Source organism: Hippocampus comes, unplaced genomic scaffold (genome assembly GCF_001891065.2).
Source record: "Hippocampus comes isolate QL1 unplaced genomic scaffold, H_comes_QL1_v1.1 scaffold99, whole genome shotgun sequence".
NCBI classification, from domain to species: domain Eukaryota; kingdom Metazoa; phylum Chordata; class Actinopteri; order Syngnathiformes; family Syngnathidae; genus Hippocampus; species Hippocampus comes.
In genome coordinates, this window is record NW_017805134.1 from 619914 (window position 1) to 644385 (window position 24472).

At 43.1% G+C, this 24472-nt stretch overlaps 1 protein-coding gene across 1 annotated transcript in view; it reads right to left on the reverse strand.

Annotated features, from left to right (window-relative positions):
• The window catches only part of elfn1a (extracellular leucine-rich repeat and fibronectin type III domain containing 1a), a 66297-nt gene that overhangs the window by 7688 nt on the left and 34137 nt on the right, over positions 1-24472 (reverse strand). Inside the window, exon 2 of the mRNA XM_019866443.1 lies at positions 17714-17784. The gene's annotated coding sequence lies outside the window, so the exon portion shown is untranslated. The remainder of the gene's footprint in view (positions 1-17713; positions 17785-24472) is intronic.

The window sequence follows — 24472 nt, forward strand, 5'->3', positions numbered from 1 at the left end:
ACCATCGGTGAATTGCTGTGGCATTTGGTTTCAAGCGAATGCATTACGGCTCAAACTAAATGAGGATGCAGCGCGGTAGAATTATGTTTGGTGGAATTTCCGATTCAATATTGTTCCGCAAAGAAGATACGCTGGATCGTTGGCGTGATTATCTGAAGCTTAGCCCTGTGTTTCACACAGATTGCAGTTGGCCTTGGGGGAGAGATTATTAATTAATATATATATATTTTTTAATATATGATTAGGTATAGCTTCGGCTTTTCATTGATGACTTAAAAAAAAAAAAAAACATAATAGGGGCAAATATCCCCCCCCCACTACCCCTTTTTGAGGGGGGGGGAATACAAAGCAGCAAACTCCAAAGTGATTTTTCCTATAGATCACTTAACCTGAACGAATCTGTTGCCCACCAGTTGGCCACCCTCAACTAATACACCCTTTTTTCTTATCTGTAGAATGCTTATGTGCAATTTGAATAGCTTAAGTGAGGTCACAATTTCCTCTGGCTCCAAAGACACCAAATGTCAAAAAGCGCAAAGCTCCGATTATGTAAAAGGTGACAGCAGATTGTCCCCACTGCTGTCTACAGACTCTCATTTTCTATCAAAGCTGTCATCTGTTTTCCTGCCAATATATTTCCGAGAAAATTATTCAGATTTTTAGAATTCACATCTGGTCGGGCTCTTCTTCAAGGCTGTCACTTTATTTTCTAAACCTCGGCTGGTGCACCCAACAAATGGGTTCAAGCGCACTTCTATGTTTACGAAATATTTGGCGTTGAGATGTACAAATAAACGAGGTGGTCATCCGCACGGATGGAAATAGGCTGGTTACTGGCGGACAAGAATGCCCAAGGCTGCCATTCGAAAACACCTTCAGGATGACAAAAGAGCAACAACGGAGAAGAAATGATGAGAAAAAAAAGAACGCTCGCAAAGCCCCGGAGGGGTGACATCGGGTTCAAATCAAATGTTCCATGAAATGAGTATGAAAAATAGAACTCTGTAGAAGAACTGGCAAGGCAAAACATCTCTGATGGGGGGGAGCGGCTTCTTGTTATTAACGGCGAGTCTGCGACCTTTCGCGCAAATAGAGAGCGAATGGGCGGAGGCGACGCTCCGGCGAGATCTTTCAAGTTGGACCTGAGATGTTAACTCGAGAATGTGTTTCTGGCTCCGCGACCGAGTCGGTGCTCGTCCATTTCAAGCCGAGCGTCAGTTACGCTCGACTTCCTCATGAGAGTGACTAGCCTATATTGTTCCGAACAAAACAATTATTTTTTTTAGTTCAATCTGTCATCGCCTCACCTTTTTAATGCAAATGTCAAAGTTTTTGAAAAACAAAGTTTCTTCAATCCAACCCCCCCCCCCCTCCCAATTTTGCCCTTTGCAAATGTTCTCGGCATAGTCGCGCAGCTTCAGTTTTGACTACTTGACATGCTTGCGTAAAAAAAATTAAATAAAATCTTTGCTTACCGTGTTCCCTTTTACTTATTATCCATCCATCCGTTTTCTCATCCGCTTTATCATCACAAGGGCCGCGGGGGGTGCTGGAGCCTATCCCAGCTGTCTTAGGGCAGCAGGCAGGGGACACCCTGAGCCGGTTGCCAGCCAATCAGAAGTCAAGAATAATGACTGTTATTGTGGATTACATATGACAATTTAAAATTTTGGTTCAGACTTTTGCAAGGATCATGGAATTTGACATGCTTGATTTGCTTTCGCCGGGCAAAGAAAATGATGTGGCGGGCCCGTTCTGGCCCCCGGGCCTTGACTTTGACACCTGTGATTTTGATTGTTCAATCAGCCTGCCATGCATGTTTTGGGAATGTGGGAGGAAACCGGAATACCCGGAGAAAACCCACGCAGGCCCGGGCAGAACATGCAAACTTCACACAGGAATCCTGGAGCCGAGATCAAACCCACGACCTCTGCACTGTGAGGTCGACGCGCCAACGACTGGACCATCAGGCCACTATTTATTATTTATTTTATTTTATTTGTTATTTTTAGCTGAAAATGAATCTCCAGACATGGGAAGGAATACTTCTCCAGTACCCCCCCCCCGCACCCCCTTACCTCAACACCCCCACCCCAGCCCCAAGTACACTTTCTAAAGAACACATGGACGGCAAAAGCCTGTAAGCAGGAAAAAAAAACATTCAACAAAGCCACTAAAGCTAATGGAAGTGCCTTCGTGTCATGCGCATGTTGCCACGATTGTAGAGTCCGATGTTCAAATGAGTCTTCTGCATCGCCGGCGGTGTTTGCGGTCTTATGAGGGCTTATTTGCCACCAAAGACCCACTTTCCATAATGGCAGCAATCTGTACGGTCCAGTGCAGCCGGCCAGAACACCCGAGGCATCACAAGTGTGTGTATTCCCCTATCAGAACCAGGCAGCCATTCCACAGGCTCGCCGTCTCCCATTCAAGCTTTATGCGCTCGGTAATGAAGGCTTTTCTTTTCCCTTTTCCACTTGTGTGGATAACCTATTGAAACCTTGCCTTTGAAGAACCATCCAAACGCCGACTTTTCTGTCGGAGCTGCTTAAAGGGCCTAGTTGGCTCTTTTTTTTTTTTTTTTTTAATGTGAGAGGGAGTGAAAGGTCGACAAAACATCACAGCGTGAAAGGTCTATAATCCTGAGAGCTTACAAGATAAGGTGATCACGAGATCCGACGTTCATTTGAAAATTCGTTCGTCTCTTCTTGAGATTTGACTCATCCTGTCAATCAAAAGATTTTGTGCCTTTATTGGATCACTTTATTATTATAAAGTTGGAAAAAGGACCAAAAATGGCCTAAAAATTGCATGGCTGTCGCCCATTTTGACAAAAATATAATGCACCCCCCCAACCCCACCATTGATTTTTTTTGGGGTTTTTTTTGTTTTAAATAATTTGGTGTATTCAATTCAATTGATTGTTGCGGTTGAAGCACTACGATGCGGTTGATTCAGTCGCTGTCAAAGAAGACAACCTGATATCCTCTGGCAGTTGAGTTGTTTCTGCTCAATATAAATGGTGGGATTGAAAAATAAATCCAGATTCCCGACATTTCCGTGTTTCTTCGATGATCGATCTATTTCTTAAAATGACATCACACTCATTTCCACTGTGAGTTCTGAAAATGATTCTCAAGGTTTGACACTGTGCTCCGCCCACTTGATATGACATCATTAGAACAGCTGAGAAGTTTAGCGTGGCCCACCGATCACGGTTACTGTCTTCCCAACGGCTTCGTTGAGACAAAATGGCTGACTTCCTGTTAATTTCAGGTGTGGATCTTTGAGACTTTTTGGTGGCATCCTGTTATGACAGACACGCCCACCCAATTTTCTGTTAATCTGGGCCAATTTTTTTTCTATTTTTCCTTTTGGGCACTACTGAATGAGTTTCCGGGGCTTGTTTTGGGCGCACCTAAATTATACATACAGTTTTCACCATGATACACGCGCTGGACGCACACATTTTTGTACATGTTTCGGGCCCCTGAATGACAAGTAACTAATTCCAAGAGATGGCCGATGGCTTGGCAGTGTAATTTACTGTGTGAGCGTCGTGTAAAAGCTTCCGTTGGATTCAGCAGCCACACTGTGAACTGATTCCGGTCAAACAGGGTCAGCCGTACGGTAGAGAGGTGGCCCTCTGTGTTGTAAAAGTGTCAGGTTGATACTTAGGAGCTTTATGGGGAATCTATGAAACACGTCCAGTGTTCCCTTGTGCTGTCTGGCAATGGCCCCCCCCCCCCCCGTGCCCCGGCTCTTGCCCTCGCCAAGAAGCCACACTCCAAAATGAAACAAGCAGCCAAACACATCAGAAATCGACAGCGTCTCCCCACACTAATGACAGGATATTGCATGCACACCGAGTGCCTCTGCAGCGTGGCAGCTCGCCTCCGTTTGTGCGATGTTGTTTGCGCCCGCCCAAACAGCATCGGCGTGCGTGTTCCAATTCACATCGTTCGCTTCTATCTGCAAGTGTCTACAGAGGCTGATATCAAAGCATCTGTTTTTTTTTTTAAATATAGTTTGAAGCCCATCCCCGTTGCGTTTTCTTATCTCGTGCTCTGTGGCGGTGTAGGTACCGCAATCTCTGCGGACCCTTCTCATCCATACCAATGACTGCCCCCCCTTTATTTAGTGTCATTGAAAATGCAGTCACCCCTCACTGGGTGGAAGAGACGGCCGAAGAGAGGTGGTGGGGGGAGAGGGAGAAAGCAAAGAATGGGGAAGCAGAAGTGGCCAATCAATTGAGCTGAAATGGAACTGTGGCTCTCGGGGAAGGAAACATTGTGCTCATCGAGGTCCCGAATTGCTTTTGGCGGGGGGGTGACACGGAGGGCGTGCGTGCTCCGGTTAAATCAACGCATATTAAACTGCCGCTTTTATCACAGGGAGAGTGAGGTCTGGCCTTGAAAAACAGAATGACTGTTTGTTCAGGCCTCCTTACATTTGTTCAAGTTGGGCAAATATGTGTGTTATTAGCTTGAACCTTTAAACTTTTTGCTTCGGACTTTTTCTCGGAAGCTGTCTCATTGGAGTCGATTGATTTGTGTTCCACGCAGTTGCGCTTCGATGGGAGAAAGTAGGAGCTTCCGCCGCTGGATTTATCACATGACCCTGCTCCCCTCCTCTGGCCCCGAGTAAGTGGAGGAGAGATGGCGAGATGCTTTGAAATAGTCCTGGTCATCAGCAAGCTCTGCAGAAGCCTGACAATGATACTCGTCTTTTGAGTCAGATGTGTTGGAGGAGGGACACGTCAAAAAAAAAAAAAATGCACGGGAGTTGCCCTCGAGGATCGGATTTGGACACCCCCCGAATTGTATGAAGTTCTTTCCTTAAAATAGTGTAAATATATTTAACTCTTTCATTCCACAAGACGTACTTGTACGTGTTTTTAAAATTAGGCCCCGCCTACCAAGGACGTACTTGTACGTCTAAGTCTTTTTTTTTTACGTCATAGAGAGGAGGAGGGTTTGATGCAATGAATGAGAATAAGCCGATTGCATTGTAAATCATGTAAAAAAAGCGACCAGTAGGTGGCAGTGGTGCCTCACGTGCTTGAAATGCATGCTTTTACAAAAAGCTCTTTTTCTCTGTTTTTTGCCCAGGAATCGCCATTTTCATGAAACTTAGCCATTTTGTAATGCCGATTGCTGAAGAATGGAAAAAGATAGAAACAATTTTTTTTTCTGCTGAAAGAAGAGAGTCCAAACTTTATTTTGGTAGGCTCTATGTTTATATCGCATTAGAACCAAATATTCTGTGGGCCTTGCAAGATCAGTCAAAATCCAGTAAAACACTGGGGATTGAGGGGGTTGCTCCAGTGAAAATGGCTGGGATTGAATGAGTTAATAGAAATTTTACGTGTCAAAATCACTTGCGGTATCAGTTTCTTGGTATCGGTATTGGTGCAACCTCAAAAGTTGAGAACTCTTTCAGGTATCAGTTTGAAAAAAAAACTGGTATCGAACATTCGTAGTGTTAATATTCAAACTGCGTTATGACGTCGTAAAATGATATTTATTATGTTTTGAGGAATCACCGCAAACATTTGTATCGCTTCAATTTTTATATCCTTGCAATCAAGCGGCAGCCCAAACCATCTTTTATTCATCTCTATCTTGTTAATGTAATCGCCTACTTTAACATTTGTGTGTGTCAAATAACACCTCGCCGCTGCTAATTGGCGCAGGTTGCCTGTAATTAGCACTAAGTATTTGTGAGGCGTGGGGCTGATTCAATTTAATGCTGATGCTGCGTTCCGGCAGTTTCGAGTGATGGATGCTATTTTGGAAGGGAGGAGGGGGAGGGGGGGCTGGCATAATTAAAGTCTTGGGAGCAAAGGTTGGGGGGGGAAATGCGCATTTGTAACTGTGAACTTCCTCTCTGCGCGCTCACTACTTGGTATTCCACTTTGGCGTCAGAATTTGTACAACTTGAGATGACTTTGCCCTCCACGCCATCCCCCTCTTGTACATTCCCAATATCTCACTTTATTGTTCTTCACTGGATACCGAGTCCTTCAGCAGCGGGATTGAGCTGAGACAAGGGCGAGAAGAGAAAAATCTCATCATGGAGCCAAACTCAACTTTGAGTGACACTTTTATCGAGACAACAAGCCCACTGCAAATGGCATCCAGTGATGCTCTATCTATGCAGGGCAACTCAATGTGTGTGTGTGTGTGTGTGTGTGTGTGCGCAGTATATCTGTTTTTTAATGTTAAAGGGGACCTATTATGGAAAATTGACTTTTTAATGGCTTGGATACAAATAATCTATTCATTTTAATGCTAACAACCGGAAGCCTTTCACAAAGATTGGAGAAACACATGTAGATAGGCAATCCAACAATATTCACAGGCATATATTCTTTATCCTTTGCGAAAAAAAAAAAGATTAATATTGCCGCAGTTTACTGAGTCACACCTCACACTTTGTGAGTCTATATCTGGATTATACTGTACTACCCCTCGACCTGCATCCCAGAAGTCCTAGCACAATGTGTGAGGGTGTGAAAAGTGTGCTGGAATTCATTACAGTTGAGTTGTTTTGGATAAAAGCACAATGAGAAACCAGAGAATTGTTTTGGATTGAAAACAAAAAGGATAATACATCTCCTTTAGGGCAAAAGAAAAAAAAAAAAGCATTTCAAACAAATAACAGCAGCACGGCGCATATTGAACAGGGCACCGAAGTAAGTGAGCTGTGGTGAGCGTTCATCAACCAGAAAGCAGAGCGACGCAGGAGTTTAATTTAATCCTGCACGTTTGAGACTTAAGATATGAGCGCCAATAACACCCGAAGGTTTAAACGCAATTTTCCAGGCCATCAACTGACCATCAAGTCGGCACGTTCCTTCGAGCCAAAGCATGTGGCAACACGAATTTGACTGCTGACGAAGGCAAAACTGAATGAGCAAAGATTTTAAATGCACCCATTCCTAAGTGGATCCAACAGGCATATCGTCTGGCCAAATTTGGAATGAGAGAGATTCTAAATTTGCTGAGTGGATATTTTTTTAGCTTAAGACACTAGAAAATGGCAGAAGACCGAAAGTGATAAATATTTGCTGTTTTCATCACATTGGCTCCTTATTCGTCTTTCACATCTGTCTTATATTATTCATGCATCCATTCGCTGGAGCCTATCCCGACTGGCTTTGGATGAGAACACCGATACACCCGGGGACTGGTAGTAAGCCAGTTGCAGGGCACATATCGACCCGAAAAAAAATCCCACTCATTCATGCCAATGATTTCAGCAATTTGGAATTCAGAAAAGTCCACACAGGAGGGTTGAAAACTTGAACCTTGAACTTCCCAAGTGGGAGGCAGCTGTACCAACAGCAACACTGTGCTGCTCTAAAAGAAAAGACAGAACAAAAATATCTATACTGTATCTCTGTGTTCACGTTAGCAGGCTGGAGGGCGCTTGCCAGAGCAACAGCGGTGATGTCATTTCTACCAGGAAGGATTTTAGCTGGTCAGATACATGGGAGAAAAAAAATGGTTTATGTACATGTCGACAAATTATAGGTAGGCCTCCTTGTGAGGATAAAGTGGTTCAGCTAATGGATGAAATTAGACTTTGCTTTTGAATTAGACTTCCTCTGGTCCATGTTTTGTGCAGTTCACACCATGTCACCAAAAAGCAGCAACGATTAGTCACCTGTTAAGTCAGCCAAACGTTTGAAGACGCTTGTGATGCTAATGATGGGACACAACTTTTTTGAATGAATCCCAAAAGTCAAATTTTCAATCTTTTTTTTTTTCAATCAATGTTTATCCCTGCTTTTTTTGTGAATTCATGAACATTTTTTCATGAGTTGAAGAAAAAAAAAATTCTGTTGAACCAATATTCAAAAACAATGTGTTATTTCAATTGGTTAATTTTCATAAATGTTGTATTTATTTATTTATTTTTTTGACGGACTATCATTTTTTTTTTCCGGTAACAGAAGATGACGCTCCATTTTGTCCACGGGTGTATACGTCAGAAAAAATAGACGAGAAAGAGGCATCAAATGTGTGGCTGAAGAGTTACTCATGCGTGTCCTCATTAAATTTGATAACTCAATAAGCAAAACCGAAAGATAACATTGTCATGAAAGTAGTGATGAGTTGCGTAAAATTCACTTGGCATGCGAACAACATACCAATACACATACATAAAAAAGACCTCCCTTGTTTGTTGACGCTTCTTGGAAATGTCTTGACATTTAGGGAAACGCAAACGAATGCCACGGAAGCATCCTCCCGGTTAATTAACACAAAATGTTCTTTTAATTTTGTGTCATATAAGGACCGTACTCACCCTGCCTCATTGCATACTGATTGACACAATGCGTTCCTTTTTTGTCAAATTTTTATTTTTGGAGGGGGGGGGGCATTTGACCTTTATCAGAGTTTCTGAGTTGCGGCACAGCAAGAATATGACAGAATTAATTGGCATTGCAAGTCTTTGGTGACGTTTAGGTCGAATTCATTTGTTGACCTTGCGTCATCCTGACGTAGCCAATCAGTGGCGAAAATAGGAAGCGGGTAGCAGAAAGCGGCCAAAAGCATCGGGGATGCCACTTTCATTCAAAATCAAAAGAGCCGTCGATGCGACACGGAGGAGCTCTCCTTGAAAGTTCGTCACGGTAGCTGTCGCTCGCATTTCAGAGTCCCAACATGTGGTTTCCGCCTCGACCCCAATGTGCAGAAGATCCTTTCGGGGAAGAACAGCAACAAATCATATTGACATCGGTTGAGACTAATGTCCGTTTGATGTCTTCATCCATCACAGAGAGTCGTGCGGTGCACTTTGAAGATAATGCATATCGGTATTTATCACTCGCGAAACAAGGGAGTCGGAGAAAGCTGCCGCAGCAGCATTCTGAGTGCAGATTGAGATGTTTGAATGAAGCGCAAATGATGGCTGCTGGATAGAAAACAAGCCCCAGAGTGAATACGCGGCAACTTTATGAGCCTTGCTTTTCTGTACTGCAGATAAAAATACATTTGATTTATTTCCTATTTGTACAATTTCATGTCTCCTTCGCCATTTTGAGATTTAGGGTTTACTCACCACACTAGAGTGGCTCCAAGAGAGTTTTTGTTTTCTCAAAATACTTGGCCAATAAAGATGATTCTGATTCTGATGCTGGGTCTATAGGTGGGAGTAAATCACATACTGGATGCGCAAGTCACAAGTCATAACCTTCAAATCTGAAGTTGATGTGGGGAGGGGGAAAAAAAAAAATCAAGCAGGTCGAGTCAAGTCATTACATACTTTAAGCAAGTCGTCAGTCGTTAGTCATATTAGAAACGACATAAAGTTTCCCAAATCTATTAGTTGTTTTTTATGGGTGAAATGGGAGGCATTAACTTTTGAGTCAGGTTGACGTGAATTAGTTGACGGGTGCCCCTGCCACATCAAATATGGCGGACACGCTGACGTACAAAAAAGGAACTCAAACTGGAGTATATGTTAAACATTGCTATGCTTAGACCGCAATTGATTTTTTGTAATGGTGGCGCTTCAATATAACACTCTGGGTAATGTCTAATCTGTCACTTTGCCTTCTTGATATTTGATCAGCTCTTGGTAAGCTAATATGTCGCGCTAAGCTAGCTAGTTTTGCTTCACGGTTCACACAACAAGTCACAAGTCATAACCTTCAAACCTGAAGTTGATGTGGGGAGGTGAAAAAAAAAAATCAAGCAAGTCAAGTCGAGTTGCCATCAAATTTCAAGCAAGTCGAGTCGAGTCATTACATACTTTAAGCAAGTCGTCAGTCGTGAGTCATATTAGAAACTACATAAAGTTTCCCAAATCTATTAGTGTTTATGGGTGAATGGGAGGCATTAACTTTTAAGTCAGGTTGGCGTGCATTAGTTGACGGGCGCCCCTGCCACATCAAATATGGAGGACACACTGATGTACCAAAAAAGAACTCAAACTGGAGTATATGTTAAACATTGCTATGCTTAGACCGCAATTGCTCTTTGTAATGGTGGCGCTTCAATATAACAGTCTCCATAATGTCTAATCCGTCACTTTGTCTTCTTGATATTTAATCAGCTCTTGGTAAGCTAAACTGTCCCGCTAAGCTAGCTAGTTTTGCTTCACGGTTCACACAGCTAGCTTACCTGCGTTTGACTGAAGAACGTAAACATGTATCTTTTCGTTATTATGTAATAATGAAAATGAAATAGATTTTACAAATGTAAACAGAATGACTTGTCAAGTCAGTGAGTTCAAATCAAAGTCAAGTTGAGTCATGTTGAGCACCACCTGTTGCTCTGGCGTGCATTGTGTAAATTTCATTTCATCCATTTCCTCGGAGCTGAGCTGGAGCCTATCCTCGTAGACTTGGATTTGTCACCAGCCAAAAACAGGGCACACTCACACCTACTAACTCTTAACTGGACCGAAATGTGGAAGGAAACCAGAGAGGGGGAAAAAAAATAAAAAATATGAGAACACAGCGCCGATTGGAATCCCCATCCTCAGAACTGTGAGGCCCCTAGACCACTATGTAGCCTGTCAAGGTTCCTTCTTTAGACAAAGTGAGTTGTGTCAGATAGAAAAAAAAAGTGGCAGTGAATCAAATCACCCATGGAGGTGAAATAAATAGTCTAACATTCCCGTTGCTACCGAATGACATAAACCCGAGTGCCAAGTGGCAAACCAGGAATGCCTTTTTCCCTGCGAAATAAAAGTGTCTCCATCTTGACATGAGCGTTATTGTTTCTTACAGGGCACAATCCCTCAGGGTCCAAAAAGACAAAATGGAGAGCTGCTACTTGAGTGTAAAATACGAGTGAAAATTCTTTTTGTGCGCCGCATCGAGCGACTTGAGCTCCCATCACGAGCCGACTGCTTCGCCGCCGTGAGGACTTTTATCCCTGTTAGGGTGCAAGGGTGCAACATAAATCCTCCAAATACTAATGGACTTTAGATGAGATCCTCTGACACGCAGGGGCTCTGATCGCATTGAAATTTGATCAGCTCTTGGTAAGCTAATATGTCGCGCTAAGCTAGCTAGTTTTGCTTCACGGTTCACACAGCAAAGTTACCTGCGTTTGATGGAAGAAAGTAAACATGTATCTTTTCGTTATTACGTCATAATATTTAAAAAATAGATTTTTAAAAATGTAAACAGAATGACTTGTCAAGTCAGTGAGTTTGGGTGAATGGGAGGCATTAACTTTTAAGTCAGGTTGGCGTGCATTAGTTGACGGGCGCCCCTGCCACATCAAATATGGAGGACACACTGATGTACCAAAAAAGAACTCAAACTGGAGTATATGTTAAACATTGCTATGCTTAGACCGCAATTGCTCTTTGTAATGGTGGCGCTTCAATATAACAGTCTCCATAATGTCTAATCCGTCACTTTGTCTTCTTGATATTTAATCAGCTCTTGGTAAGCTAAACTGTCCCGCTAAGCTAGCTAGTTTTGCTTCACGGTTCACACAGCTAGCTTACCTGCGTTTGACTGAAGAACGTAAACATGTATCTTTTCGTTATTATGTAATAATGAAAATGAAATAGATTTTACAAATGTAAACAGAATGACTTGTCAAGTCAGTGAGTTCAAATCAAAGTCAAGTTGAGTCATGTTGAGCACCACCTGTTGCTCTGGCGTGCATTGTGTAAATTTCATTTCATCCATTTACTCGGAGCTGAGCTGGAGCCTATCCTCGTAGACTTGGATTTGTCACCAGCCAAAAACAGGGCACACTCACACCTACTAACTCTTAACTGGACCGAAATGTGGAAGGAAACCAGAGAGGGGGGAAAAAAATAAAAAATATGAGAACAGAGCGCCGATTGGAATCCCCATCCTCAGAACTGTGAGGCCCCTAGACCACTCTGTAGCCTGTCAAGGTTCCTTCTTTAGACAAAGTGAGTTGTGTCAGATAGAAAAAAAAAGTGGCAGTGAATCAAATCACCCATGGAGGTGAAATAAATAGTCTAACATTCCCGTTGCTACCGAATGACATAAACCCGAGTGCCAAGTGGCAAACCAGGAATGCCTTTTTCCCTGCGAAATAAAAGTGTCTCCATCTTGACATGAGCGTTATTGTTTCTTACAGGGCACAATCCCTCAGGGTCCAAAAAGACAAAATGGAGAGCTGCTACTTGAGTGTAAAATACGAGTGAAAATTCTTTTTGTGCGCCGCATCGAGCGACTTGAGCTCCCATCACGAGCCGACTGCTTCGCCGCCGTGAGGACTTTTATCCCTGTTAGGGTGCAAGGGTGCAACATAAATCCTCCAAATACTAATGGACTTTAGATGAGATCCTCTGACACGCAGGGGCTCTGATCGCATTGAATCCAAATTAGCATTTTTATTGCCGCGTTTCCATTTGAAAACTCCAACGGCACGCACGCGAGCACGCTATTTGCTTTGCAGATTGAACAAAGACCCCGCGAGAAGAAAATGTTACTCAAAGAGGAAAGAGCGCGAGGCGCGTCTAATGTATGCCGCGCTTGCGCCTCCACGCATCTGGCAGATTGCGTTTAAACGGCCACTCTCCATGTAAAGATGCAAACGAGCTACTTAATGACAGGTTTAATCAAGAACACGCGAGATGCAAATTCTCCGTAAAGTGATAACAGCCTCTCTTTAACAGATGCTCCTTGTTGACATCGCCAGTGGAGGTCTGTTGTTTTAATAAATAGCGCCTAATGAACACGCTTGTTCGACTGGTGCGCTTGTAAAGATGCATCATTCAACATGGAAAACACTTATTTGCCGATGTCTAAACTTCGGGCTGAATTTAAAAAGTAATTTAACTGTGATTTAATGTTTTTTTAATCCCCTCCATATTGCGATTTAATGCGCAATTATTATTTATTTATTATTTGCCAGTGATAGCAAAATGGAAAAGTGCAACGCTAACCACATAAGAGTCAAATTGAATTTCTAGTTCAAAGGTTCAGAGAAGAAACATTCCATTTCGTCTTGAAACTGTCCACAATGATGTCGTGGTTGCTTTTTATCCATGAAATCGCATTTGTTAAGTACAGTTCTGTTGTATTTCACTTTTAAGCGCATAAGATTTGCTTTTGGAAGTGTCCTTGTTTATAGGTGAGAACAGCTGGCACCTCAAACCAGAACATCAGACCCGACAGTGGATTTTAAGAGGTCGACAGAGTTAAATAATAGAATTGAACCTCTTTTCTATTCATTCATGAATCCAAATTGAGAAATATAAAGGTATTCCAAACCATGCCGGCGGAAACTGAAGCAGATTGTCCGGAATCCTTCTTCTTTAAAGGTGTCCGACCTCACCTTTCTAATCCGGCAGGCGATGGAGCAAAGCCTCAATTACCTCCCTTCGCTATCGCAAAAAAGAACACGCCCGAGTGTGTCCTCCGAAAAGGCCACGTGCGCTTAACATGCACTTTCTTTGTGTCGGCGCAGCACTCGTATTGGCGCTGACGCGACCATGTCTTAACGTGAGCCATTGATGGATGTGGCCTTCATCGTGATGCGCGCGCCATTTCGCCGGTTCAATGATGATAGGTAAGGTTAAGCATGAAGTCAACTTGACCAACCATCAATTTGAGTAATACTTAGAGTTCAAATTATTTAATTCATTTTTTTAACGCAACCCACCCAGGTTCATTGTTAGACCCCTAGCAACGCGCTTAACAACGAAAATGCTTTTGTTCGGCAATTGCCGGCCAGTGACGTCATTTATAGAATGCCGAGTCACCGGTTAGCCATTGTACTGCGTTGTTGATTGGCCCATTCACTGCTCTTTGCCATTGTTATCGAGTTATTCGGCGAAATGCCTCGGCGCTGTGTGGCGATGCACCGTTCGCGTTCAGGCTAACAGTTGTTTGAGTGGCGAGAAAGAAAAGAATAGGGCACGTAAACGGACCAGAAAATTGGAACCATACAGTTTCGTTTTGAGCATTTTTTGTTCCAGGAACAAAGAAGCCCTCTGTTTTCTCAAACGAATTTGCCAAAAAAGGGTGCGCTAATCAATGAATAACAATGAATGGATTTGTTGACTGCAGTTTGCAATAACTTGCAGACTTAATTCCATTTAATTGTATTGAACAAAAAAAAAAAAATACAACTTAATGGCCGCACATCTTTTAAATCCAAATGGATTTGCCGATTCAATTTGGTTTTAGGGGCAGTGACGCCGACTAATCGGTTCAACCGCTACTGTAAAACCTAATAAGAACGATAACAGCCAACCAGTCCCCATCTGCCGTGGAGACTCCAACGTTTCTTCAGCTGAGACATGCACGACATGTATTGGGAGGCCAGGCGCAACAACGAGATATTGATTAACACTCATTCACTACCAAAGACGTGTTTAGACGTCTTTTTAGATTCCATACATTGAATCAATCTATTTAGATTTAGGGTAATAAAGGGTCTAAAAATGGCCGGTGCCGAATGATTTAAAGGGGTCAACATGGAGGACAGGTTCAATTCCGTTGATGGACAAAAAGGCCGATAATTGCCAATCACGCTAATGTTTTCCAATCACTTTATGCCACCAGTGTGAGTCCTTCTGCGGAATCCATATCTGTGCCGGACCAATCCATACTGCTCCCTAATCTATTCTCTGATGTCATCAAGTAGACGTCCCCAGGACCTCTTGCGCTTTGGCTTTGGACTGGTTTTGCACTAAAAGCCACAAAGTGGCTCTCATTAGCATCGCGACAGCATCAGTCAGGATGGCGACTTTGCGACGGGCCATCTCCTCGGCGCTTAAAGAACACTGAAAAATTCGAACGGAGACCCCTCACGGGTCACGGGCCGTAAAGAGCCTCGCTGCATCCCAACAAGCCACATTGTAACATTTCACTAGTCCAGTAACGCTTTAATCAATGGGCAGATATAAACATGTATTAAATGCTTTACGACACACTAAAGTCTGTCTCCCTTTATGTGGGATGGTCATGTGTTTAATAATTCATCCCTCATTAGCGCACACAGTTTCCTTTTCGACTCGCTGATGGAAATAAATAGCGCGCTTGTTTGCTCGTCTGCTTACATTCAGCATTTGCATTTCGATTTCAAAAATCCCCTCGGCGGAATGACGACGACATTAAGATTAAGAAGGGCTATTTGCATATTTGGCTGCGTCATTGGTTGTCTGCGCCATAGTTTTCCCTCTCACTCATTTATTACCGGTCTTAGTCATACTTTTCGGAGTTGTTTATGACAGTTTGCCTAGCGTTACAAATGCAGGATGCTAACTTACAGGCGACATTGAAATGATTCCAAACACAATTAATTTTGTACCACAGACAGAGAAAAGTCATAGTGACGATTGCTAAAATAGCTGATTTTGATCAACGACCCGCGACCGCAATAAAAAAGTTGCTCTACTTTTTATCGCCACGCGGCCGCTTTGGCGCTGTAAGCATATCGTCCCTGTCCAACTTTTTTTTAAAGCTAAATAATGAAAAACATTGAACTTGAAGAGCCATTTTTTTCCCCTCTTCGGACAGCAATGTTAGAGCTCTTAAAAATAGATTCATTTTGTCACAAAACAGAGGGGCGGCGGGGGAAAAAAAAAAAGCAGTATTAATATGTATTAAATGCAGATGTGTTTCTGTGAGCAGCGCAGCTCATTTGCATGATGACGATGACGATGATGAAGCACCGCTTTCATTACAATGCCGAGCCAAACGAGTCTTTCTTATTCCAACACAGCTTGGTTAATCACACTTCTTCAGGCTCTCGGTTCCGCTGTTGTCCCCCCCTCCCTGCGTCTGCCGGAAAATTCGAACGCCGCATCGACGCCGGCGGCCTTTGCCGGATCTTGTGACGACAGTAGAATCAGATAAAGTAAAGTTTTGGGGGGAAATGATAAGATGGGGCGCCGCCACTGATTCGCCGCGTAACGAGTGAGTCATTTAGGAAGAAAAAGGTTGTTCCGCTTTCTACGAGAGAGTCAATGATGATTCACGAGGACGCGTAACCCCAATAAAATGTTTGCGCTCGGGGTGAACACCAGGCGTTATATTCTGGATTTTTTTTTCCTCTCTCTTTAAGAAGACAATTATCTGCCTTTGTACATGGGGCCGGATGTCAGCACGCTTTATCCTCATCAGGCAGTTGTGCTTTTATTTTACAGCCAGCAAATTGTGCAGAACCTGCACTTTTTTTTTTTAATCCATTTTTTTTACCTCTCTTCATTCCGCCCATAAATAGCATCGTTTATTCCCCCCGCCTGATTTTACACAGTCATTCCACTCTTCTATTAATAGCCACTAAACTGAGTCCCTTTCAAATTTAAATGTAATTTCGATGCAAAGCGCCAGCTATAATTGTTACAGCATCACTTTACGAGGGTAGGTTCATGTATATTAGGGATGCGCGAGATTGGAAAAGCATGTGATATGGGGGTTGAATATCGTGAGTTCAATATTATTATTAATGATTATTAACAGGAAATTACATTTTATTGTCCGATGAAAGAAAGTATTTTTTTTCATACAGCACAAGCGGCATTAAAAAAAATGGTCCTATATTATTTTAGAAAACAAAAAAAAATGAATTTTCCATCCATCCATTAGCCGAAAGGCTGATCGTGACGAGGGTCGCGGGCGTGCTGTCTTCAAGCAGAAGGTAGATCCAAAATGGTCGCCAACCAAGCGCAGGGCACAAAATTGAATGTATTAGAAGCTAAAGAACACATCTTAAAACCCTGGAGAACCCACGGGATCAAATTTGGCCCCTATAAATTCTGCTAGTCAAATGCTACCTTTAAATCCCAAAGGGTCAAATTTGGCCCTTGTGCTAAATTAGGATTAAGGCATTGAAGATTTGAAAAAAAAAACATATATTTTGGTGTTCAGTGAACATGAAGCAGTCATTTAATGTAAAATTCATAATTTTCCAAAGAAGAAAAAGGTTCTTGGGTTCTCCAGGGTTAAGCATGGGTGTAATAATTATGGAGGGCAGTATATATACTCCTGTATATGTTTTTTTTTTTTTTTTCAATAGCAGTGCACCCACTGTCCATCCAAATTGTGTGTGGGTGCGCTTTCAATGAAAATGCAATCAAATAAATCCGTAAAAACAAAAACAAAAAAAAAACCTCCAATAAATAAACAAATAAATAGAAATGAGCAATTTGGAGATGCATGCTTTTCATTAAAAAGTTTCAATGCGGGTTTAATCATTTGCATCTCCGCTTTCCTTCTGATGCGCAGAACATAAAACCGAGTGCTGATCACCCCCTCCCCCCCACAATTTGTTTGTTTTTGTCTTTCTGCTGAATACATAAAATTTGCTGAAAAATGTTCTGAGGGGGGCAGTTAATTTTGTAAAATGAGTATTCGGATTCATCCTCTGTTCCAGAAACTCAATACCTTTTTTTTTTATTGTATTGCCTTTGTCATTAAGTTTAATTATTCTTGTAAGTGCACATGGAGGTTGCAGTGGCTGCCGCAAACGCAAACAAGACACACTAACAACAACAACCCCGCCTACAGAGTGCTGGTTGGTGTACAGGATGACACGTCCTTTTGAGAGATTTGTCTTTGCCACTGTATATACTTATCATGTGCATTGACCAGCGGCTTAGCCATGGATTCTCGGTGATCCTCTTAGAAGGGGAGGGGGCAAAGCGTGGGTTGCGGATGTGAACTGGGGGGGCGGGGGGGGGGTTGTTTTGCTTATTGAAAAGCATCAGGTGACTCAAGGTGCAGGTTGCAAAATCTCCCCACATTTACCTTCGTCATCTGCTTGGAAGTCTTTGATGGACCAGAGCATCCCAGATGTTGATCACCTCCTTCACTGGACTCTGCAACACAATATTGACACCATGAGTCTTTAAAGGCAATATTTAAGAATAATGGCATGAGACTAGTCTTCGTTGTCATCCAGATATGCATCGATTCAATGCTCTTAGATTTTGCCTCTGTCTTTGGTTTGTTTTTTCAGCACCAGCTGGAGTGGAGGGCGTTCCTCTCCAGCGGCGCTTTATGTCCATATTTGGTTGCCAGCAATTTCTGTTCATACTTTGTTGATGCTTCCTTTTTCTGTAAATCAACCTTTTTGTATCAGTTTATCTAAATTTGCGTTTGTGGGCTCCGCACACCATCTGGTTTATTTCCGAACCTTGTCACTGAGAATGGGATGAGCTGGATGAATGAGAATGTTCACAAGCCATCTTGTACCCTCTACGGTACAACTAGAAAGGAGGAGGGTGGGAAAATTGTCCATAAGGCCGCCATTTTGAAAGAACTGTGCCGCCCTCATTAACAAGCAAATGGGCTTTGATTTACTGTTCGCAAACAAAGTTACATTGAACAGTGAATCACGCATCACTCCGCCTCTTATCGTATTTGGGACTCCCGGTGTAGTGCCGCACATCATTTCCATTTGCGTAATCCTCAGTCACTAGAGAAAACGGAAGCTTTGTTTCGCTTAAATTAATGTACGTGATTATCACCCACCCGCCCCCCCCTCTCCTATTTGCTTCTGTGCTTCACCGTGCGATGGATCCGATGAGGGCTGCAATTTTCCCACCTACATGCGTATGAATGGTCGCACACGACAACCCGGAGATTACAGCGCAATCAGTATTCCTACGGTGCTCTTGCGACTCTGCTGTGATCCGCGCCCCCTCCTGACTCGCAGGGTATAACATGTATCAAATGAAAGACACGGGCACGGGCAGAATTCAATCTCAACCCTCAGTAATTGGAATCTGCAAATGGGCGAGATTATCAGCAAATGAGCAGACAATGGATATTGCAATTCAGTTAGCCGGCAAGGCTGCTGTTTGCATGTCAGTGAAAGGGGCCCACAGTTTAAGTGGCAGCCGCTGTCCAGCAGAGGCCCTGGACGACTTTTAGGAACCCAGCGTCGTGGTGGTGTCGGGGTTGATTGAGTCTCGGAGACGTCTGCGGTATTCTTTTAATTACACATCATAATGAGTCCATTTAGCCGTTCAATGACCCGTTTTACGGAGCCGAACAACCACGGGAAGCGCGTCGCCCTTGGCAGGGTCCCTTGCCACAGCTGCCCCCCCGCCCCGCCGCAAGGGGAAGCCTCTCAGCCAAAAGGGAACATTTGGCTTTGAACACACAAGCTGGCCCAAGAAAAGCGCTGACGAGTGTTCGCGTGCCTCGTCACGGCGAGGAAACGTCCTCGCACAGTGACGCGCGGCTCAGACATCATCAGTGCGGGGATGACTACATTTATTGCAAATCAAGTCTCATGAGGCAGATGCATGGGAGCGGCTTTATATGCTAAGAATTTAAATCTATCACCATAAATGTCTGGATTAACTGTTTGTGACAGAGACAGGGGTGTACAACAAAGGTCCGTTTCAGGCCTACTTTTTATTAGTACTCAGTATCAGATCTTTTCCAGGTCCGAAAAAGGTACCGGTTTTGTTTCCAAGATCGTGAAAATCAAGTCTCAGTGGTACAAAAAGGAAGACCTTTGAAGCTACCCTTTAAATACGACATCCGTAGGCTGCTTATTCACTGTCAAAGCTAAACGTTTGTACCCTTTCCCAGGGCCAAACAGGTACCCAACCTCATACAAGTCCAGTCTTAAAAGTTATCACACCAAAACATTTTAGGGTACCAATCACGTGCATTGACGACTACACGGTAATTTCGTAATATTTAAAAAAAGGGTTGTTTGTCCCGTTGTGGGTGTGAACAGAGCCCACTTCATTTGCCAGGAATCAAAGCTATATTAATGACGCTGGGAATGAACTGATTTCTACAGTAACCCAGAGATTTTGATGCCCATCGTTATCATATTAATGACTAAAACTCAGAATCTGTCTGCCTGTGCCCCGATCAAAGTCGTATTAGGCTAACTGTGCCAGCATAGCAGTTATAACTTTCACTGCCTTTCCACCACCAAATTCTCATTCCGCTGAGCGTATCTTCGCCATTCCAGAGCACCCAGCGTGGCGCAGACCAATTTACCAAATTGGCAAATACGCAAAAATAGAGCCCGAGGGGTTGTATTTCGAATTATGCTCTCCAATTGTAAGACTACAGAAAACAACATTTATCCCGTACTCTGTCTTGTTTGGGATATTCTTGGGTACGCGACCTGAATGACTGCATGACATCCAAAGGCAGGCCTTTGTCGGTTTAAGCACATTTTCAGTGGAGTGAAGTTGTTTCGTTCAGCAGCATCGGTCAGCGCAAGCATTTTGTCGCTCGGCAGATCATTTCCCAGCGTTGTGTGTTCTTCATGAACACTTTTATCGATCCCGACGGGGGGGGAAAAAAAAACACACTTGCATTTGTTTCACCACCGAGGCCAAGAATCCGTTTTGACAGAGGGTTTGTTGCTCCTCGCAACCTTATTGATCCCCAAGCGAAGCTCGCGCGCTTTATTCACATGGTGTGTACACTGCAGACGGATATGAAAGGAAACGGTCGCTGTTGCTCCTCAACCCACTTTCTGACCTCCGGTCAACATGCTGGAAATTGTTGATGCGTTTGACAATATGTGCATGTTGTCTCCTACAACTGCATGCGTGACATCAACTAGTTCGTAATATGCGGTCGCTGTGGAGGAGGGATGCAAACTTTTTTTTTTTTGGGGGGGGGGGGGGGGGGGGGGACTTCTTCTCAAAAGACATTTCATTAGGTACCCCTGCGCACTCGAATAACCCAAAGCAAAAGCTCCTGTAATATAAGAGATGACATTTGTTTGTGCACGGTTTTTATCCAAATCAAGCAAAAACATTTTTATTTAGGTTCAAATGTTTAGTGGTTTCTGTCCTTTGTCCATCATGACATGCAAACTACAAAGCAGCTGCCTGCCACTCTGTGAGCTCCATGGAAGTGAGCCAAGCGCAATAAAGCTCGCAGGTAAACTCGCTGGAGAAACGAGGGGTGGGTCAGGTGGCAGCCTGAGGAAGGAAGCGGCTTGAGGAGGGAGATGAGGCGGCGGGGGCCACCCAAGAGACCACATGTGCGAACTTCCCGAAGAGCTTGGCGACACTCCAGGATGCTGACCCGCGGCGCGGGAAGGTCGAGTTGGCAGCGAGCTAACGGATTGTGCTCGACTGCTGACGCGCGGCACAGCGAGCACGCACACATGTGAGGACCAAAAATAACTGGAAACGCTACAGTGCTACTGACCTGGCACTTAACACTCAGGATAGGAAATCCGCGGCCGCTTATATACATTGGACGGTGAATCACCAGAAATATATGTGTGTACGTGTGTGTGTGTGTGTGTGTGTATATAAAATTTAAAAAAAAAAAAAAATATATATATATATATATATAATGTAAAATAAATCATGTTGAAATCCAATCTCAACATCAGTACAGGTAGCATGGCAGCCGAGGCTGATTCAAATGGGCTCATGAGGCGCCTGATCGGTCTGTGGCGCTTGTCAATCAAACTCTCTGTTAATCAAATTAATGACATGCTTCACATGCACGGGCCAATGACACTGCTGGCTTTTCTTACATGCTGATTTCCGCCGGTGTAATCGTGATAATAAACATGTACACGCACTGTCGGCCAAAGGGACGTTTTGTCATTAATTTCCGCACGAGTGTTAGATGGACCTTGGCGGTGGTCTACGCTCCCGTCGTGCTCGTCTGGTGTTAAATTACTTTTTGCCGCGCGTAGTTATGTCCTTAACTGGTAATGGGCTGTCAATCAAGTATGTCTTCGCGAGCCTTAGTTCACGTTTGCTGTACATTAATATTTGAGAAGAAAGTATCTACATTCCAGGGTTTAAAAAATATCTGAGGCCACATTGATGCATTAGAGATGGGATTTATTTTCAAACCAGCTCTAGTGTGGTGTGTAAATTCCATCCAGTTGATCGTGCTCTCCTGTCCTTTGCTTAAAACATTAACGTTCATGTTATCATGGTGACAGGTTGAGCCTGGCTAATAAACTTCACTTTACGAATTTTCCTATGATGCCGTGAGCGATGCTTCGAGATGGCGGGGCCGCTTTAGAGTGCCCCGTTGTCAGCCATAAGTGTATGCGCGTTACGGAGGGAAGGCAGAAATGTGAGGTGGTTTTGAGAAAGTCGCATCAACTTTTTCCAGGCCATGTTTAATTGACACTTGATGACTGTTGAGCAGCGTGTGCTTACTGTGCATTCTGCGGACACGCTCGCAGCATTTGAGGGCGGAGAAAAGTGATTGATTTTGAAGCATCACTCTAAATGTTTGTTTTTTTTTTATCTGAATTTGTTGTCAAGGTTGTTAACAACACTTCTCTCTCTTTTGGTGGGTCAAATTTAGAACGTGTGTATTGTCACTTTCCAGGGAGGTTAAAAATCTTGATTGGCCAGTTAAAGGTGTCCCACTCCAGTCCAGTAGGTGGCAGTAACACCCAATACAAAGTGATCTGCGCACCACTCAAGTAGACTGTAGCGTGTATGCGCGTTACGGAGGGAAGGCAGAAATGTGAGGTGGTTTTGAGAAAGTCGCATCAACTTTTTCCAGGCCATGTTTAATTGACACTTGATGACTGTTGAGCAGCGTGTGCTTACTGTGCATTCTGCGGACACGCTCGCAGCATTTGAGGGCGGAGAAAAGTGATTGGTTTTTGAAGCATCACTCTAAATGTTTGTTTTTTTTTTATCTGAATTTGTTGTCAAGGTTGTTAACAACACTTCTCTCTCTTTTGGTGGGTCAAATTTAGAACGTGTGTATTGTCACTTTCCAGGGAGGTTAAAAATCTTGATTGGCCAGTTAAAGGTGTCCCACTCCAGTCCAGTAGGTGGCAGTAACACCCAATACAAAGTGATCTGCGCACCACTCAAGTAGACTGTAGCATGGAACATTAGCTATCTGCCGCTGTGTTTGGCTCTACATCAAAATCACAACATTGTCTCATCTGCGCCTTTGTAATAACTCGCAAACTTGCGTTTGGAAACAGCCGCGTTGTGTACAACGAGAGGTCATCCTACATAGTGTAGTTCAGAATGGAGGGCGCCACATCCTCTGAGGGAGAACTCCGCGCTGCCGGACGACTGCGTCGGCTCCGATGTCTGCAGTAATCACGATGGCGGCGTTGGGAATGAAATGTGAAGGGAGGGGATGACACCGGCTCGGCTCGCTTAAACTTAAACGGGGGCGACAGCGTTCCATTTGCATAATCTTTGCATCTCAACATGGTGAATTTCTCCTAACTTGGAGCTGGAGCCCCGAGGAAAGGGAAGCTTCCATTCGTGATGAAAGTCTGTTGAACCTGCAAACAGCAAGCCAGAAGGCACACAGGCGCACAAACGGACATGTTTATGTGCAACTTTGAAATTGCCTTTCTAAAAATAGACGTTAATACTCGTCGTGTACACTGCGCACACAAAAACAGCGTCAACACTATTGGAGGTAGAAAGAGGGGCGGCGTGGCATGGAGACGCTGATGCTCATCATGTATTAAAGTCGGGCCGGCTTGTTTTTTAGAGCACACCTAATGATGGGAATGGAATGCGGCCACAAGTGCAAGACAGTCGCTACCATCGCAGCACGTGCACACAAAAGACACAAATATTGTCTTATGCAATTTTGGTAAAGACTTTTTTCCCCATCAAAGTATATTCAACGTTTTGACTTTTTTGTGTGTTTTTTCGGGTAACGTTAATTTGACTGAAATTTTGCAATTCTTTTAATAAAACACAATATTCAGGTGCTATGTATTTCTGTATTTCATAAAAATGCACATTTTAAGGCTCCATTGAGCAAAAAAAAAACAAATTTACCCAATTTATTGGTCAGTGAAAAAGCATGAAAAAAATCAGGCTTACTGTGGTAGAAAAAAAATGGAATACTTATTTATATTAAATACAATATTTATCTAAAGTGTATTTTATGTTTACATTTTTTCCCAAAATTATTAATGGAGAAAATAACTACATTTATTTTTCCCCCATGTTGTGCTGTACACCACTATAAATAATATTATTGAGAATATTTATTATTTATATTACACACATTATAGTATTTGATATTTAATGTTTAATCTGGCTTTCATTGTATTTTATTTAGTAATTTTCACAGTTGTTTTTTTCTAGATTATTCATGGCAAAAATATTCCATGATTCATCAATATAAAAATTACTCTGTACATTTTATATAGTTGTGAAATATTGTGTAATATTTGTAAACCTATTTCCTTGTGGGGTGGGGGTGTTGTAGCTACTCTATGATAAAATAGTCGTAATTATTATTCACAGTATATTACATACACTATTAGTGGCATATTGCTTGTGGAGGCTCTCAGTCGTACAGGAAAGTTCCATCGTAGAAAGGGTTCTGTCAGTCGTCATCTGTACCTGTGGGTAAAAAACAAAAAACAAAAAACAAAACAAAAAAACAAAAAAGGACGTTTCGCTTCTCTCACAGAAGCTTCGTCAGCGGTAGACAACCCTGAAGTCTCCGTGAAGACTCCGGGAAGTTGCTCTGCGCTAAAACTGACGAAGCTTCTGTGAGAGAAGCGAAACGTCCTTTTTTGTTTTTTTGTTTTGTTTTTTG